A 6,640-nucleotide genomic window follows, 5' to 3' on the forward strand; every position below is an offset into this window, starting at 1 on the left:
TGGCCTACACTCTGTTTTGCCTTAAGCTTTTCTGATCCTAGCTCCTATTGCATCTATAGTCTTAATTCTGATAGTAGAATTACCTTCTTTTATTTCAGTAATAAAGACTTAGCTGTAACTCAATGATCTCTAACCTAGAGGAAGTTACCAGAATCTATCATCAGTTTCCTTATATCTCTCCCCAACTGAAGCTAAGCTCTTTGAAGGTATGCACCTTTATTTCTCAATAAAGTTCTGAGAAATGTTACTGTTAAAGGAATTCTCAAGAATGGCTTCATTGCACATCTCATCTCTCAAGTTACACTCTGAAGTTAACGAAGCCTCTACCAACCAGAATCAAAGAAAGTTAAGCAACTGAGTTTACAAATGGGTAAATCTGTAATAAATTAAAAATATATACAGCAGTGTAGGGTAGTAACGGGAAGGAGGGTGCAATGTGAAGTCACACAGGCCTGGGTCTGAATTCTGGCTCTTAGCAAACCAGTTAACATCTCTGAGGCTTAGTAGTCTCATTGCAAGAGAGCTACTAGCTTCCTAAGAGAACTGTTGTAAGGCTTAGAAATAATGTATATACAAAGCATTTGATGTATAATGCCCTCAATAAATGGTAATTATTATTCTTGTTCTTGCAGCCAGAAAACTTGGATACCACTCTCTGCTTTACTTCATAGCTGTGTGATCTTAGACAAGTCTCTTAATATTTTTCAGCCTTAGTTTCCCACTTTGTAAAACAGGGAAAATATATAAGAATATCTCCTCATGGGTTGCCAAGAAATTCAAATATGGTAGGAAAAATTATTTGTAAACTTTAAAACACCACATAAGTGTTAATGATTACCATCAAGTGTTGAAAAACTAAATCTGTCTTTTCTCTTATGGCACCTGAGTTAAAAAACAAAACAGAACAAAACAAAATCCTAACAGGTAATAAAAGTAATGTTAGATATTTGTGGCTAACTGGTTGGTTTTAGGCTGATGCATGCTACTGAGTTTATAAATTATTAAGATAGGATAATTCTCAGGGTGGGTGGGGAAGATAGGATAATTCTATCTTGCATTGCTAAAATCAGGATGGCCAGGAAGATTGGTTACACGATTTTTGAAGAACTTTTCCTAATCCTCTGCTCTGAGACACAGGGGTTTGGGATTATAGCAAAACCTTGTGAAATCACACCCCATCATCTTAATAGAAGAGGTATCATAACACTTTTTTTTAAATTGAAGTATAGTTGATTTATAATATTGTGTTATTCTTTTTCATTATAGGTTGTTACGAGATATTGAATATGGTTCCCTGTGCTATACAGTAGGTCCTTGTAGTTTATCTATCCTGTACATAGTAGTTTGTATCTGCTAATCCCAAACTCCTAATTTATCCCTCCCCCACCCTTTTCCTCTTTGGCAACCATAAGTTTATTTTCTATGTCTGAGCCTCTTTCTGTTTTGTAAATAAGTTCATTTGTGTCATTTTTTTGGATTCCCCATATAAGTGATACCATATGATGTCTTTTTCTGTCTGACTTACTTCATTTAATATGATAATCTCTAGGTCCATCCATGTTGCTGCAAATGGCATTATCTGATTATTTTTTATGGTCGAGTAGTATTCCATTGTATAAATAAACCACAACTTCTTTATCCAGTCATCTGTTGATAGACATTTAGGTTGTTTCCATGTCTTGGCTATTGTAAATAGTGCTGCTATGAACATTGGGGTGCAGGTATCTTTTTGAACTGGAGTTTCCTCCAAGATACAGGAGTGGGATTGCTGGATCACCATATGGTAACTCTACTTTTCTTTAAGGAATCTCCATACTGTTTTCCATAGTGGCTGCACCAAATTACATTCCCACCGCCAGTGTAGGAATGTTCCCTTTTCTCCGCATCCTCTCTAGCATTTATTATTTGTAGATTTTTTTAATGATGGCCATTCTAACTGGTGTGAGGTGATATATCTTTGTAGTTTTGATTTGCATTTCTCTGATAATTAGTGATATTGAGCATCTTTTCATGTGCCTACTGACCTGTATGTCTTCAGTGGAGAAATGTCTGCCCATTTTTTGATTAGGTTGTTTGTTTTTTTTTGTTATTGACTTGTATGAGCTATTTGTATATTCTGCAAGTTAAGTCTTTGTCAGTCATGTCATTTGCAAATATTTTCTCCCAGTCCGTAGGTTGTCTTTTTTGCTTTAATTATGGTTTCCTTTGCTGTGCAAAAGCTTGTAAGTTTAATTAGGTCCCATTTGTTTATTTTTGCTTTTATTTCTATTGCCTGGGTAGACTGACCTAGGAAGACACTGCTACAATTTATGTCAGAGAATGTTTTGCCTATGTTCTCTTCTGGGAGATTTATGGTGTCCTTCCTTATGTTTAAGTCTTTAAGCCATTTTGAGTTTATTTTTATGTACTGTGTGAGGGAGTGTTCCAACTTCATTGATTTACATGCGGCTGTCCAGCTTTCCCAACACCACTTGCTGAAGAGACCGTCTTCTCCATTGTATATTCTTGGCTCCTTTGTCAAAGATTAATTGACCGTAGGTGTGTGGATTTATTTCTGGGCTGTCTATTCTGTTCTGTTGATCCATATGTCTGTTTTTGTGCCAATATTATGCTGTTTTGATTACTGTAGCTTTTTGTAGTATCGTCTAAAGCCTGGGAGGGTTATGTCTCCAGCTTAGTTTTTTCTTCAGTATTGCTTTGGCAATTCTGAGTCTTTTGTGATTCCATTTAGGTTTTAGGATTATTTGTTCTAGTTCTGTGAAAAAATGTCCTGGGTAATTTGATATGGATCACGTTAAATCTGTAGATTGCTTTGGGTAGTATGGCCATTTTAACAATATTACTTCTTCCAGTTCAAGATCATGGGATATCTTCCCATTTCTTTAAATCATCTTTAATTTCCTTTATCAAAGTTTTACAATTCTCAGCAAATAAATCTTTTACCTCCTTGGTCAGGTCCTAAGTTTTTTTTTTTTGATGCAACTTTAAGGGATTGTTTTTTAACTTTCCTTTTCTGATACTTCATTATTAGGTAACACTTTTTTAAAATCCCCCAAATTGGTCTGACCTAAAAAGATTTGTAAAACTCTCAGGACAGCTGGCCTCTATGTAGCTCTGGAGAGTGGAGGCAGAGGTCCAGAGGCCACGGCACCACACTGGGCCTGGAGGCAGAGTCCCTGAAAACACCTTCCTTTTTAAGGTCATATCTTCCAGTTTATGAAACCATTTATACGTATTTAGGAGAATAAAGGCCACTTTTAGACAGTGGTGCCTATTCTTCAGGGCTCCTATTACGTAATTCTACAAGGATCCCCTTGAAAACTGACGAAGGCTTTCCCTGAACCTTCTGTGAGGCACATGCTAGTGAATGTACTACTTCATTGCTCCTGTAAGATTCACTTCAGGGCTGCTGGCAAACAAACTTTTTCTCCCACAGCACAAATTTGTTTCCTGTATTAAAAAACGAAGAAAATCATTCCATCTGATGCAAAGGCCAGCGTGAGCAGGCTGGTCGGAAAATACAAAAGTGGAAATTCTCATTGCAACATCTTTCTCATTGTATGACATCCCAGTTGCAATAAACATTACCAGCTGTTTTTTTTTGCTTTTATTTTTCTTTTGTAGGGCTTTCGTCTATTGAGGCCAATTAACCAGAAATCAAGTCATCTGAAAAGGTGGGAGGGATACATATTAAGAGTGGTATAACAAGCACTTGCAGAAAGATCAGTCCTGGTCCCAAATGAAATTATGAGGCCATTAGATAGGCATACTGTACTAAAAACAAGATATAATTTGAAAGGGACCAAATAACACTTGTCTCCTAAAAAATGCAAAGAACATACCTGATTAGATTGAAAGAATAAATGCTGCCTTTTGATATGAAAATTGCTTTCATATAAAGAGAGATACTTAACAAATTTTTTTATTGGAAGTGTACTTGATTTACAATGTTAGTTTCAGGTGTATGGCAAATTGGTGGTTCAACTATACATACACATACATATGTATTTTTTTCATATTCTTTTCCATTATAGCTTATTACAAGAAATTGAATATAATTCCCTGTGCTATACAGTAGGTCGTTTTTGTTTTATCTATTTTATATATAATAGTATGTAACTGTTTTCCCTTTGGGTAACCATAGTTTATTTTCTATGTCCACTAGTCTATTTTTGGTATGTAAATAAAACTTGTATCGTTTTTTAGATTCCACATATAAGTAATATCATATGATACTTGTCTTTCTCTGACTTACTTCACTTAATATGATAATCTCTAGGTCCATCCATGTTGCTGCAAATGGCATTATTTCACTCTTTTTTTGGCCGAGTAATATTCCATTATATATGTATACCACATCTTTATCCATTCATCTGTCAATGGACATTTAGGTTGTTTCCATATTTTGGCTATTGTAAATAGTGCTGCTATGAACATTGGGGTGCATGTGTCTTTTGGAATTATATTTTTTTCCAGATATAACCCAGGAATGGGATTGCTGGGTCACATGGGAAGTCTATTTTTAGTTTTTTAAGCAACCTCCATACTGTCCTCCATAGTGGTTGCACCAATTTACATTCCCACCAACAGTTCAGGAGGCTTCCTTTTTAAGAGAGATACTTTTTAAGTACAAAAAAATTTTTATTATCATACTAAGTGAAGTAAATCAGCCAGAGAAAGGCAGATATCATATGATATCACTTACATGTGGAATCTTAAAAAAATGATACAAATGAACTTATTTACAAAACAGAAAGAGACTCACAGACATAGAAAACAAATTCAACAATGGGAAGGAGGGGAGGGATAAATTAGGAGTTTGGGATTAGCAGATACAAACTACTACATACAGAATGGATAAACTACAAGGTCCTACTGAATAGCATAAGAAACTACATTCAACATCTTGTAATAACTTATAATGAAAAAGAATCTGAAAAAGAATATATATATATATATGTATATATATATATATATATAAATGAATCACTATGCTGTACACCAGAAACTAACACATTGTAAATCAACTTCAATTTAAAAAAATTTTATAAAACAAGCTCATAGTACTTTCACCATATTACTGGTTTGGGATATGAACAATATCAGTCTCTGAAAGAGGGGGTTTTATTTTTTTCTTACATTCTTTTATTTACTATACATATGCAAGTATGTTTTATGTACAATGATTGTTTCTATCAAATAATCATACACTCTATTGGTAATCTTCCCCAAAACAAATTCAGGTGAAATTAGATATTTGTGCATTTCATGGACTACCAAAAACTTGAGATTTCATTACTGATTTCAGTTTTGAGGTCATACACACAATTTAAAATATACATGAACTGGCTTAAGGTGATAAAAGTGGGCTGAAAGAAACCACAGGATTCAGAACAATTAAACTGTATTGTGCTTGCATTAGAGCCACAAGGTGAACAACAAATGTGGTGTGTATCTCTAGTTCTTTTACCATGGGGGGAGGGGGAGCAAACAGCTGATAGGACCTACCGGACTGAGGCTTGGCCAAGGGTTCCTTTCTTCTTCACTTCTGCTTTCTTGGGTTCTTGTTTCCATGTGTAATCAGCCAGGGAAGCCTTGACTGCACCTTTAGCCAGCAGGGAACAGTGCAGGCACAGGAGGAAGGCAGAGTTCCTTGGCTATATCCAGTTTTGTTTGTTTGTTTGTTTGTTTATTGAAGTATAGTCATTTTACTGTATGGGTTTTGATGTCAAGGCTTCCACTACCATTTTCCCTTTAACCTATTCAATGGCTAACCACCTGGAGGCCATTGCAGAACCACAGCCAAATCTTTTAAACCTGGTATCCACGGTCTTCCCCTTTCATCCACTTGAATCTGTAATTTCATTACATCCACATGCTGGAGCCACCACCAATCCAGTTCCAGCGTTTTTAGATGTCTTGTCAAGGGGCCCTTTTCTAGAATTTTCACATGATCAACAAGCTTGTGACAGAGCAGTATAGAGCTGACAGCTCCCGCGCAGGCAGGCGGAGGTTTTGGAGCTGCAGGGCCCACGCCCACCTGGGACACCAGCTCCAGCCGCTGCCTCTTGTACACTTGTGCCTGTGTGAAGAGTTTTTTTTTTTAATCCAAATCTAATTTTATTAGTGACCCCGATTAGACTACCCGAGTGCCTGAGGTAATGCTTGCTTTGCTGGCTTCCCTTCTCCCACAACCTTCCTCCAAATCCATTGCTACGAAGGCATCCTCAAGAGTTTTTAAGGCGGCAATAAAACACAAAAAAACAGGAACAGGATTAAATTTTCTCTATCCCATTCCTGTCATTGCTTCTCTTTATCATTAGTTGTTATCCCTAAAATAATCTAACTGCAGGCCAGGTGGAAGATGCAGGGAACATTTTTAAAGAGTGCACAGAAACTCAATGTCTGAGATGCAGAATGTAAAGCAGCAGCAAAGTGAGGTGAAGGAGGCTGGAGGGACGGGAGGGGCCGACCGATCACGGATGTGGGGGTGTCTAAGAAGGCAGACTTGATCTCTGGGAGTTCAGCATCAGGTAAATCACATCAGTGCAAATTATGAGGCTGGAAAAAAACTTCAAAACAAAACCAAAAAAATTCCCATCCCATCCCCCCAAAATCCCACAAACCAACCAACCAATCA

This window comes from Vicugna pacos, chromosome 6 (genome assembly GCF_048564905.1).
Source record: "Vicugna pacos chromosome 6, VicPac4, whole genome shotgun sequence".
Taxonomy (NCBI): domain Eukaryota; kingdom Metazoa; phylum Chordata; class Mammalia; order Artiodactyla; family Camelidae; genus Vicugna; species Vicugna pacos.